The sequence below is a fragment of the Cebus imitator genome, unplaced genomic scaffold (genome assembly GCF_001604975.1).
Source record: "Cebus imitator isolate Cc_AM_T3 unplaced genomic scaffold, Cebus_imitator-1.0 Scaffold669, whole genome shotgun sequence".
Taxonomy (NCBI): domain Eukaryota; kingdom Metazoa; phylum Chordata; class Mammalia; order Primates; family Cebidae; genus Cebus; species Cebus imitator.
The window spans coordinates 428025-440135 of NW_016107984.1; the positions used below are offsets into that span (position 1 = coordinate 428025).

At 39.4% G+C, this 12111-nt stretch overlaps 1 pseudogene; it reads left to right on the forward strand.

Annotated features, from left to right (window-relative positions):
* The first annotated feature begins 3572 nt into the window (after positions 1 to 3572).
* Positions 3573 to 7658, forward strand: LOC108295935 (annotated as a pseudogene).
* The last annotated feature ends 4453 nt before the right edge of the window (positions 7659 to 12111 follow it).

Below are 12111 nucleotides of genomic sequence, written 5' to 3' on the forward strand. Positions count from 1 at the left end.
TAAGCACAGAAATTAAATTTTTGCATCAAAAATTAAATTTAATTAGCTTTCATCAAAATTATAAGATGCTCATCAAAGTTACTGCTAGGAAAATAAAAAGAGGGATCATGAACTGGGATAGACTCCTTACAGCGCAGACATGTGACACAAGGTTTGTGCCTGAAAGTTATACAGTGCATCTCTACATCTATAATGACAATAACCTTTAAAACAATGAGCAAATACTTAGACACTTCACCACAGAAAACATACAACTATGCAATAAACATTTGAAAAGCTGTTAAAACTCATTATTTTTGAGGAATATACAATTAAAGCTATACTAATTTACCGCTTCACACCCTACCCACAAATACAGCTAAGACGTAAAGATCAGCAAAACTACATGTTAATGAACATGTGGGGTAACCAGAACTCCAACCACTTCAAAAAATGATGTTGCAGTTTTTATAAAGTTAAACATATATCTTTTCTATAAGCAATAAATTACACTTCCGCATAGCTGCCTAATAAAATATACTTCTAGTATTTATAACTTTTACTAAAATGAACATAGAGGATATTCTCATAAATATTTCAATCCCTGAATTACTCAAATGCCCTCAGAAGGAGAATGGATCATAAATTGTGTCATATGCATACAACAGAACACTTTTAGCAATAAACAGAAATGAAAAACTGAGTCAGACAGTGATATGTATGAATCTTTATTATGTTAAGAGACAGAAGCTAGATATACAGTTATGCATATTGTGTGATTTCATTTATATGAAGTTCAGGGACAGGCAAGATTCATCTATTGTGATAAAAATCAAAATGGAGTATGAGACTCACCTGGAATGGGCCATGAAAGAACTTTCTGTGGTGATGAAAGAAAAACGTAAAAATAATTGCTTTAACGGCTATCAAAATATGGCAAGCCAATATTAATTAATATGTTTATATGACGCAGGCATAGACAAGCAAACCAACAGAAAAACCTGATAGCATTATATTTTTTTAAAAATTAAGTGTGCATACATATGTAGCTTATAATAGCTACAAACATTAGATAAAACCTCAAAAAATTGTCTCTTCAAACCTTTTTTTACCCAAGAGCAAGCTTTTGTACTCTGACAAGTAATACCAAAAGTGTCAGTTTCTCCTTCTGAACATGTTTTCCAAATTAATTTTATAATTTTCTTCAAAATTCATTTTTAAAATGTTTTTGTCTGGATACTTCTAATTGTACTATTTCCAACTTTGTATACTACATGACATTTTTGAAAGCTTTCTTATTTGATTTTTATTACCTTGCTGCATTCTATAAAAGCTGTCTTTTTCATCATGTTGGCCTTGTTTGCACTCTCCAGGGGTCCCTGGGCCCTTTTGATCCTTTTTCTTAGGCTTTCTCTGAGGCATTTTGGATAGGTTTTTGACTTTTTCTCTGTAGTTTTATTTTTTCAGTTTTTTTTTTACCACCAAACACTATCCACATTTTCTGTTTGTTCTCATTTTCAAACCCACATAATCACAAATTGAATTCCTTTAGATTCCATCTTGCATTGGTAGAATGTTGACATTGTTTTACACTAATCAATATTTCCCAGTAGATTATCAGCAACTAAACTAGGTCTTAATTTAAGATAAAACCCAGATTTTTTTTTAAGCACAAAAAGTCTTGCTCTAAAATATCACCATTGTGTGTTAAATCTTTCCTTTAACAATCACTTTTTAGATTATTGAATTTCATCATTAACATTATAATACATATCTTTTTAATTTTTCCAAAACTCTTTTTCAGTTTGTTTTTTGTTTTTTTTTTTGAGACGGAGTTTCGCTCATGTTACCCAGGCTGGAGTGCAATGGCGCGATCTCGGCTCACCGCAACCTCCGCCTCCTGGGTTCAGGCAATTCTCCTGCCTCAGCCTCCTGAGTAGCTGGGATTACAGGCACGCGCCACCATGCCCAGCTAATGTTTTGTATTTTTAGTAGAGACGGGGTTTCACCATGTTGACCAGGATGGTCTCGATCTCTTGACCTTGTGATCCACCCACCTCGGCCTCCCAAAGTGCTGGGATTATAGGCTTGAGCCACCGCGCCCGGCCTCTTTTTCAGTTTAAACTTATTCACCTTAGCACATACTTCCTAGTGATAAATGTCATAGCATTTTTATTATTTAAACTAGGAATATTAATAGTAACCAAATCTAAAAGGTACAATTAGAGGAGACAATGTTTTTAACACCTTTTCCAGTACTTCTCGAATTTTGCAAGATTTTTCAAAGATTAATTATTTTTATTAGCTGAAATGTTTAAAACTAAGAAAAAAACTTTAATACCAGAATATTATTGACCATTTTTGTAAACATTATCATTTATTTCGCTTTGCACAAATGCCTTCTTGAAGACGTAATTTAGGTTTATCTCAGTAATTCCAAAGTGTACACACCTAATACAAAGTGCAGGAAGTCTTGATGCATTTTGGTGAATGCACCAACAGAAACACCTCATGTGTGCAGATGATCTTATTTTATATACACCTTTCCATTACCCCTTAGGAGCCTGACACCTAATGCTTTTCCAAAAGGCACTTTGCTTAGCCTGAACATGGATTTATTTCAATATCCAGGAAGCTGTACAAATCTGTCTCAAACTGCATTCTATTCAAGGCACAGCATGTCAAATTCTGACTGGGCCTCCTCCTCTCTTCCTTCACAAAAGCACCTTTAACATCCCCTAGCCTACATTTCTGGACGTCTGAGTCACTGAGGAATGAGCTTCAAGTTTCCCTTAGAATCTGTTCAAACAACTCCTCTGCAAATAATTCAAGAATCTGGCCTTAAGATACCCCTTTACCCCCACCCACCCCACCATGGCCCGTGGCCACAAACAGGATCACCTGCGATGTCTAGAGGATGCCTTTTCACCTGTGTCCTCTAGTTTTGTCCTCTGCAACCTCCTCTCCTGAGTCCCATCAGACCTTCAGGATCCTGCTTGGCACCCTCACGCCCAGGGAGCCTTCCCGGTTTCTGGGTGGCTTTCTAGCGCTTTGTCCTTCTTTCACGGGACTTATCACTGCCTGGTGTTGCCCTTAGGATTTCCTCTTCTCTTCATAAGCTCCTGGGTGAGGGCACCGCAGGGCGCATCACCTATGAGTTCCTCCGGTGTGGGCCAAGGCACCTGCAGGCAGTGAGCTTTGTGACCGCACAGTTCCTCCCAAGAAGTCAGCGTTTCCCAAAAGGATGATCACGGAGATGGCATCTGCCTCCCGATCCCCGGAGGCTGACCTGGAGCGCGGACTGCGGCACTCAGGCCCCGCTGGGTGCAGTGGGGGAACCAGGTGCCATGGGGGTGACCAGGTGCCCTAGTGGTGACGTATGCGGTGTGGATGACTGGGTGCTGTGGGCGTGATCGGGTGCAGAGGGTGACTGGGTGCTGTGGGCATGATCGGCTGCGAAGGGTGACTGGGTGCGGTGGGGGTGACCGGGTGTGGTGAGAGGTACTGGGTGCCGTGGGGATGATCGGGTGTCCTGGTAGTGGGCAGCCCGCAGCCGCAGCAGCAGCGCTGAGAGCAGCCCCAGTAGCGGCGCCATGGCCGGGTGAAACGCCTACATCGACAGCCTCATGGCGGACAGGACCTGTCAGGATATGGCCATCGTGGGCTGTAAGGACTTGCCCTCCGTCAGGGCCGCTGTCCCCAGGAAAACCTTTGATAACATCACTCCAGCTGAGGTTAGTGTCCTGGTTGCAAAGGACGGTCAAGTTTTTACGTGGGGGCTGACACTTGGCGGCCAGAGTGTTCAGTCATCCGGGACTCGCTGCTGCAGGATGCAGAATTTAGCATGGATCTTCATACCAAGAGCACCGGTGGAGCCCCCACCTTCAATGTCACTGTCACCAAGACTGACAAGATGCTAGTCCTGCTGAAGGGCAAAGAAGGTGTCCACGGTTGTTTGATCACAAGAAATGTTATGAAATGGGCTCCCACCTTTGCATGCCCAGTACTGACCTGGTCTGTCCCTTCCCCTTCACTGCCCCCCACAGCTTTGCACCCCTTTCCTCCCCATACACACATATACCATTTTATTTTGGGGGCCATTACCCCGCACCCCTTATTGCTGCCAAAACCACATGGGTTGGGGGCCAAAGCTGGATGGACAGACACCTTCCCCTACCCATACCCGTCCTGTGTGTGGCTGGAAAGCTTTTTGGTTTTTGGGGGGTTTTTTTCTGAATAAAAAAGATTCTAACAAAATAATAATTTTTTATGTTTTATTATTATTTATTTGCAATTTTTACACCGTATACTTCCAAAAGGCTATTGATATTGGTTACAAGCAAATTTATGTACATGCACGTAGAAAAACACTAAAGGTAAAAGACACGAGAAAGCACATAAAGAGGAGAGCAACAGTGTACGGAAGGAGTCGTGAGTTAATTTGAATATCCTGACAGCCAAGGAGAAAAGGGAGCATTACAGGTGAGGGGATTTTCATCATCCACTAAAAGGAAGCACACTATTTCAAAGGAGCCTTTTTTTCTAGCACTGCACTAGTGATACAGTAATGTATCCCATGTGTCTTTACATAAAGACATTGATCAATGAATTTTTTTCATCCAACATTCTTTTTTTTTTTTTTTTGGGTGGGGGACGGAGTTTCACTCTTGTTACCCAGGCTGGAGTGCAATGGCGCGATCTCGGTTCACCACAACCTCCGCCTCCTGGGTTCAGGCAATTCTCCTGCCTCAGCCTCCTGAGTAGCTGGGATTACAGGCACGCAACACCATGCCCAGCTAATTTTTTGTATTTTTAGTAGAGATGGGGTTTCACCATGTTGACCAGGATGGTCTCGATCTCTTGACCTCGTGATCCACCCGCCTCGGCCTCCCAAAGTTCTGGGATTACAGGCTTGAGCCACCGCGCCCGGCCCCATCCAACATTTCTTTATAAAGCCAAGGACACAACATTACATTTTATTTCAGGAAAAAAACATTGTTATAGGAAAAGCTAACATAGTTCAAGTAGATAGCTTGTGATTTAACTTGTTACAAAGAAAGAACTTAGACTAACCTATCGTAGCATTCCCATGTAAGTTTTCCCTCCAGCAGCTTTCATTTCAACCATACATTTGACAGAAGTTAATTAACTGGGGACTTCCAGAACTGCCTGATGAAGAGTCAATATTGACCTCAAATCTTTGGATTTGTTTGAAAGCCTGCATAACCACTAAGTTGAGACCCATAGAGCAAAATGTAAGTGACTGGGACCAGAAATTCTTGTCAATGAGCTTCCTTAACTATAAAAGAATCTGACAGTAGTTTGGGTAGAACGAAGATTGCCAACTCAAAAGCCCTTGGATGTCACCAAATGTATAGCGGGGCCAGTTGTGAACAATGGCAAATTGAAGATGCTTAGCCACAGGCACTGAAAACATTCAAAAGTATAAAAACACTGTTGCAGCCAGTCTCCTGGCAGAACATGGTCTGCCTGCATCCTGCTGACAATAACTGACTTAGAACAGTAGCGTTTCCTGTTGAGCCGACCAGAATGAGTTCTCTACAATGTACAGCCAAGTTCCTGAATAAAAATACGATTTGAATATTGGATTCTATCATCAGCCAAGAATACCTGTTTTAGTTCTTTTAACAGTAGTAGGCAATCAGGGTGAAAGGCTCCTCCACATCCATTATAGTGTCCCATGTCATCAGTGTAGGGAAGTTTGTTTTTCTATTTGCTCTAACAAAAGGATATGGACTACCTTAATATAAATAATAAGAATCAGACTATTGGTTTATGTTGATAAGAAGAGTGAGTAGAACATAGCTCTCTTTTATCTCTTTTATCTGAAATGGATCAGAGCACCCCATCGTATCCATCTTGATTCTGGTAGGGGTATTATGAAGAATTTATATGCACTAGAAAGGCCCAGCCATCTTGGCTTTCTTGACTTTATAATTTAGCCATGCTTTGGCCAAATTGCTGAAAAACAGCAATATTTAGGAACATAATAAATTTAAGGGAGATGTAATCACTCTTAACCTTACTTGAGGGTCAATGCAAATATATCCAGAAAATTGACCCTGGGGAATTGATCTTTGAGTAAAGATTATCTGTGCCTCAGTGTTTTGCAGAGTTGATTCTAGGCATTCCATTCTTTCAACACCATTAACAAATGGGTTTTTTAACGTGTGACTTATTTTTAAAACTGTAAAGATTTTCCTTAAAATGTATTCAAATAAGTCCTAGCCAAGTTAATATACATTAATACTTCTATACTGCCCTTAAGAAAACGAATACATTCATAGAAAAATACCTATTAACATAGAACATTCCTTCATCTTCACCTTTGCTTTTACCCAATTTTTTTCAAGAGTGTAGACCAGTACTGTTGCTAGTAGCCACATGTTATTTCCCTGAGTCCCAGAAAAGTTCCCGTGGTGGTTCTCCTGATCTGTGGAAGTCTTCCTACTATTTTCTGGAGCCTCAGAAACCTGTCTTCCCTCAGACCAGAAAAACAGGTTCTTCTGGGCCATCTGAGTCCCCAAAGCAACCTCAGCTGTCTGGAAGCCTGTTCTATTGATACTGAGCCTAGGAAACCTGCCCAGTTTCCTGAGCCTGCCAAAACAGCCCCTCCTGCTTCCCCAGAGCCATGCAAAAATGCCCTTTTTTCAGAGCCCCAGAAGCATATCCTTTTCCCTGAACTCCCTAAATCTGCTATATTCTTGGAATCACAGAAGGCTGTTGAGCTTGGTGATGAACTACAGATGGGTGCCATAGATGATCAAAAATGTGATATTCTGGTTCAGGAAGAACTTCTAGCTTCACCTAAGAAACGCTTAGAAGATACTTGATTTCCTTTCTCAAAGAAACTCAAGAAAGACAACCAAGAGAGCTCAGATTCTGAGCATAGTAGTAGTGAGTACATTAAAACAGATTTGGATGCAATGGATATTAAGAGCCACGAATCAAACAGTGATCAAGAGCAGGTTGATGCGGAATCCACTGCTTTTAGCAAAGAGAACAAAATGGACATGACTAGTCCAGAGCAGACTAGAAATGTGCTACAGTTTACTGAAGAAAAATAAGCTTTTACCTCTGAGGAGGAGATTTCAAAATATATGAAGCGTGGAAAAGGAAAGTAGTATTGCAAAATTTGTTGCTGCCATGCTATGAAAAAAGGTGCTGTTTTGCATCGCTTGGTTAATAAGCATAATGTTCAAAGCCCTTACAAATGCACAATTTGTGGAAAGGCTTTTCTTTTGGAATCTCTCCTTAAAAATCATGTAGCAGTCCATGGGCAAAGTTTACTCAAATGTCCATGTTGTAAATTTGAATCAAATTTCCCAAGAGATTTTAAGAAACATTTAACCCATTGTCAAAGCTGGCATAATGAAGAGGCAAATAAAAAGCTAGTGGAAGCTCTTGAACCACCACTGTAGGAGCAACAAATTTGATATTTCAGCACAGTATGAATATTTGCTCTGCTAAGGTGTTTGATGAAACCATTCTTTGTAAGCATAGCTTATCAAGTAGCCTAGTTGGATCAGTAGATGACATGTACAGTGTATCGTGTTTCACTGCCTCAGTTGTGTTACTAAGAATGAGCATTTGATTATTTTTTCCTGGTCTCTGTCTATGTGGCTATCTTGTAAATCAATACATTTCTATATATTCCAGGTGGATTAAACTTCTTCTTTTAAGTATATCTAAATAATAATACAAGGAAGTAGGCATTCCATTTAATAATCAAGAGCAAGGTGTACTCAAAGCATTCAGTTAAAGTGTATCTGTGTGTGGAACTAATTTCAGACAATAGAAATTATTAGTTCAAATGTTTAAGAATTAGGCATAAAAATAAATTTGAGAAATTTTGTTTCCTTACATGTATTTTTAAACCATAAGAGTTATTTTCTATCTGATATAAAATTATTTTATAAATCTTAATCAGTTACTAGATGTGTATTAAGTTTTATGCCATGAAAAGTTGAAGTCTCAGGGTTGCCGATTTTCTGCTAATGGGAAAAATTGAGTAAGTATTTAAAATAGTTTTGCAGCCTTCTCCCACAGGAGACAAGAGAAAGATAAGTGTAATTTTAGGTCTTTCTTGTCCATTTTTGTTTTCAGTGGAGTCTTCCATTCTGTAACTTCCCCTAAGATCTGGTTCTTCCCTCCCCCCTCCCCCCCACCCCGCTCAGCACCCACCAGTTCACACTAATAGATGATTCTTAATTGCCAAATGAGTTAGACCTTGTATATCCTACTCCTGGGCCCTACAAGTTGCCTGTGGAGGCTTAAGACCAGGTTAATAAGTAGGAACTGAAAGTCTTCCAGATTCACAGTAGAAAATTTTATAGACATTTCTGTTAAATATATCAATTTTATGTATTTCAGTTCTGTTTCTGTAAATACCTTGTTCATGTAAATACCTAAATATCTGGTCATAGATTATTTTATACTATTTTGGCAAATGCCTATCAACCAAATTAAAAAGAAAGGATTTCATGTCAAAAAAAAAAAAAAAAGGGATTTTTTTTGTCATCTACATTAGGTATTTCTCTTAATGCTATCTCTCCCCTAGCCCCCCCACCCCCCAACAGGTCCCAGTGTGTGATATTCCCCTTGTGACCATGTGTTCTCCTAACTCCCACTTATGAGTGAGAACATGCAGTGTTTGGTTTTCAGTTCTTGTGTTAGTTTGCTGAGAATGATGATTTCTAGCTTCAAAAGACATGAACTCATCCTTTTTATGGCTGCATAGTATTCCATGGTATGCCACATTTTCTTTATTCATTCTATCATTGATGGGCATTTGGGTTGGTTCCAAGTCTTTGCTATTGTGAACAGTGCCATAATAAACATCCGTGTGCATGTGTCTTTATCCTAGAATGATGGATAATCCTTTGGGTATATACCCAGTAATGGCATGGCTGAGTCAAATGGTATTTCTAGTTCTAGATCCTTGAGGAGTCACCACACTGTCTTCCACAATTGGTTGAACTAATTTACACTCCCACCAACAGTGTAAAAGCGTTCCTATTTCTCCACATCCTCTCCAGCATCTGTTGTTTCCTGACTTTTTAATAATCACCATTGTAACTGACATGAGATGGTCTCTCAGTGTTTTTGATTTGCATTTCTCTAATGACCAGTGATGATGAGCTTCTGTTCATATGTTTGTTGGCTGCATAAATGTCTTCTTTTGAGAATTGTCTGTTCACATCCTTTGCCCACTTTTTGATGGGGTTGTTTGTCTTTTTCTTGTGAAATTGTTTAAGTGTTTTGTAGATTCTGAATATTTGGCCTTTGCAGATGGATAGACTGCAAAAATTTTCTCCCTTTTTGTAGGTTGCCTGCTCACTCAGATGATAGTTTCTTTGCTGTGCAGAAGCTCTTTAGTTTAATTAGATCCCATTTGTCAACGTTGGCTTTTGTTGCCATTGCTTTTGATGTTTTAGTCAAGAAGTCTTTGTCCATGCCTATGTCCTGAATGGTATTGCTTAGGTTTTCTTCTAGGGTTTTTACGGTTTTAGGTCTTACATTTAGGTCTTTAATCCATCTTGAGTTAATTTTTGTATAAAGTGTAAGGAAGGGATCCAGTTTCAGCTTTCTGCATATGGCTAGCCAGTTTTCCCAACACTATTAAATAGGGAATCTTCTCCCCATTGCTTGTTTTTGTCAGGTTTGTCAAAGATCAGATGGCTGTAAATGTGTGGTGTTATTTCTGAGGCCTCTGTTCTGTTCCATAGGTCTATATATGGGTTTTGGTACCTGTACCAAGCTGTTTTAGTTACTGTAGACTTGTAGTATAGTTTGAAGTCAGGTAGCATGATGCCTCCCACTTTGCTCTTTTTGCTTAGGATTGTCTTGGCCATGTGGGCTCCTTTTTGGTTCCATATGAATTCTAAAGTAGTTTTTCCCAAATCTGTGAAGAAAATCAATGGTTGCTTGATGGGGACAGCACTGAATCTATAAATTACTTTGGGCAGTATGGCCATTTTCATGATATTGATTCTTCCTATCCATGAGCATGGAATGATTTTCCATTTGTTTGTGTCCTCTCTTATTTCCTTGAGCAGTGGTTTGTAGTTCTCCTTGAAGAGGTTCTTCATATCCCTTGTAAGTGTTATTCCTAGGTATTTTATTCTCTTTGTAGCAATTGTGAATGGGAGTTCATTCATGATTTGGCTCTCTGTCTGTTATTGGTGTATAGGAATGCTTGTGATTTGGGCACATTGATTTTGTATCCTGAAACTTTGCTGAAGTTGCTCATCAGCCTAAGGAGATTTTGGGCTGAGATGATGGGGTTTTCTAAATATACAGCCATGTCATCTGCAAACAGTGACAATTTGACTTCCTCTTTTCCTAATCAAATACCTTCTATTTTTTCTCTTGCCTGATTGCCCTCGCCAGAACTTCCAATTGTGTGTGGAATAGGAGTGATAAGAAGGGGCATCCTCGTCTTGTGCCAGTTTTCAAAGGGAATGCTTCCAGTTTTTGCCCATTCAATATGATATTTTGCCCATTCAGTATGACAGTGGGGTTTGTCATACATAGCTCTTATTATTTTGAGATATATGGTCCATCAATACCTAGTTTATTGAGAGTTTTTAGCATGAAGTACTGTTGAATTTTGTCATAGGCCTTTTCTGCATATATTGAGATAATCATGTGGTTTCTGTCATTTGTTCTGTTTATGTGATGGATTACATTTATTGATTTGTGTATGTTGAACCAGGCTTGCACAGGGATGAAGCCAACATGATCATGGTGGATAAGCTTTTTGATGTGATGCTGGATTCAGTTTGCGAGTATTTTACTGAGGATTTTCACATCAACGTTCATCAGGTATATTGGCCTGTACTTTCCTCTGCCAGGTTTTGGTATCAGGATGATGCTGGCCTCATGAATTAGGAAGGACTTCTTCTTTTCCTATTGGTTGCAATAGTTTCAGAAGAACTGGTGTCAGCTCCTCTTTGTACCCTGGTAGAATTCAGCTATGAATCCATCTGGTCCTGGACTTTTTTTGGTTGGTAGGCTATTAATTACTGCCTCTATTTCAGAACTTGTTAGTGGTCTATTCAGGGATTTGACTTCTTCCTGGTTTAGTCTTTGGAGGATGTATGTGTCCAGGAATTTATCCATTTCTTCTAGATTTTCTAGTTTATTTATGCAGAGGTATTTATAGTATTTTCTGGGGGTAGTTTGTATTTCTGCGGTATTGGTGATGATATCCCCTTTATCATTTTTTATTGCGTCTATTTAATTCTTCTCTCTTTTCTTCCTCATTTGTCTGGCTACCGACCTATTTTGTAGATCTTTTCAAAAAACCAGCTCCTGGACATTGGTTTTTTTTTTTGAAGGGTTTTTCATGTCTTTATCTCCTTCAGTTCTGCTTTGATATTAGTTATTTCTTGTCTTCTGCTAGCTCTTGAATTTGTTTGCTCTTGCTTCTCTAGTTCTCTTCATTGCGATGTTAAGGTGTTGATTTTCCATCTTTCCTGCTTTCTCTGTTGAGCATTTAGTGCTTTAAATTTCCCTCTACATACTGCTTTAAATGTGTCCAAGAGATTCTGGTCTTTGTTCTCATTGGTGTCAAAGAACATCTTTATTTCTGCCTTCATTTGGTTATTTACCCAGTAGTCATTCAGGAGCAGATTGTTCAGTTTCCATGTAGTTCTGTGGTTTTGAGTGTGTTTCTTAATCCAGAGTTCTAATTTGATTGCACTGTGGTCTGAGAGATTGTTATCATTTCCGTTCTTTTGCATTTGCTGAGGAGTGCTTGTCTTCCAATTATGTGGTCAATTTTAGACTAAGTGTGATGTGGTGTTGAGAAGAATGTATATTCTGTTGATCTGGGGTGAAGAGTTCTGTAGATGTATATTACATCCACCTGGTCCAGAGCTGAGTTCAAGTCCTGAATATCCTTGTTAATTTTCCTGTCTCATTGATCTAATATTTACAGTGGGGTGTTAAAGTCTCCCACAATTATTGTGTGGAAGTCTCAATCTCTTTATAGGTCTCTAAGGACTTGCTTTATGAATCTGAGTGCTCCTGTATTGGGTGCATATATATTTAGCATAGTTAGCTCTTCTTGTTGCATTGACCCATTTACCATTATGTAATGCCCTC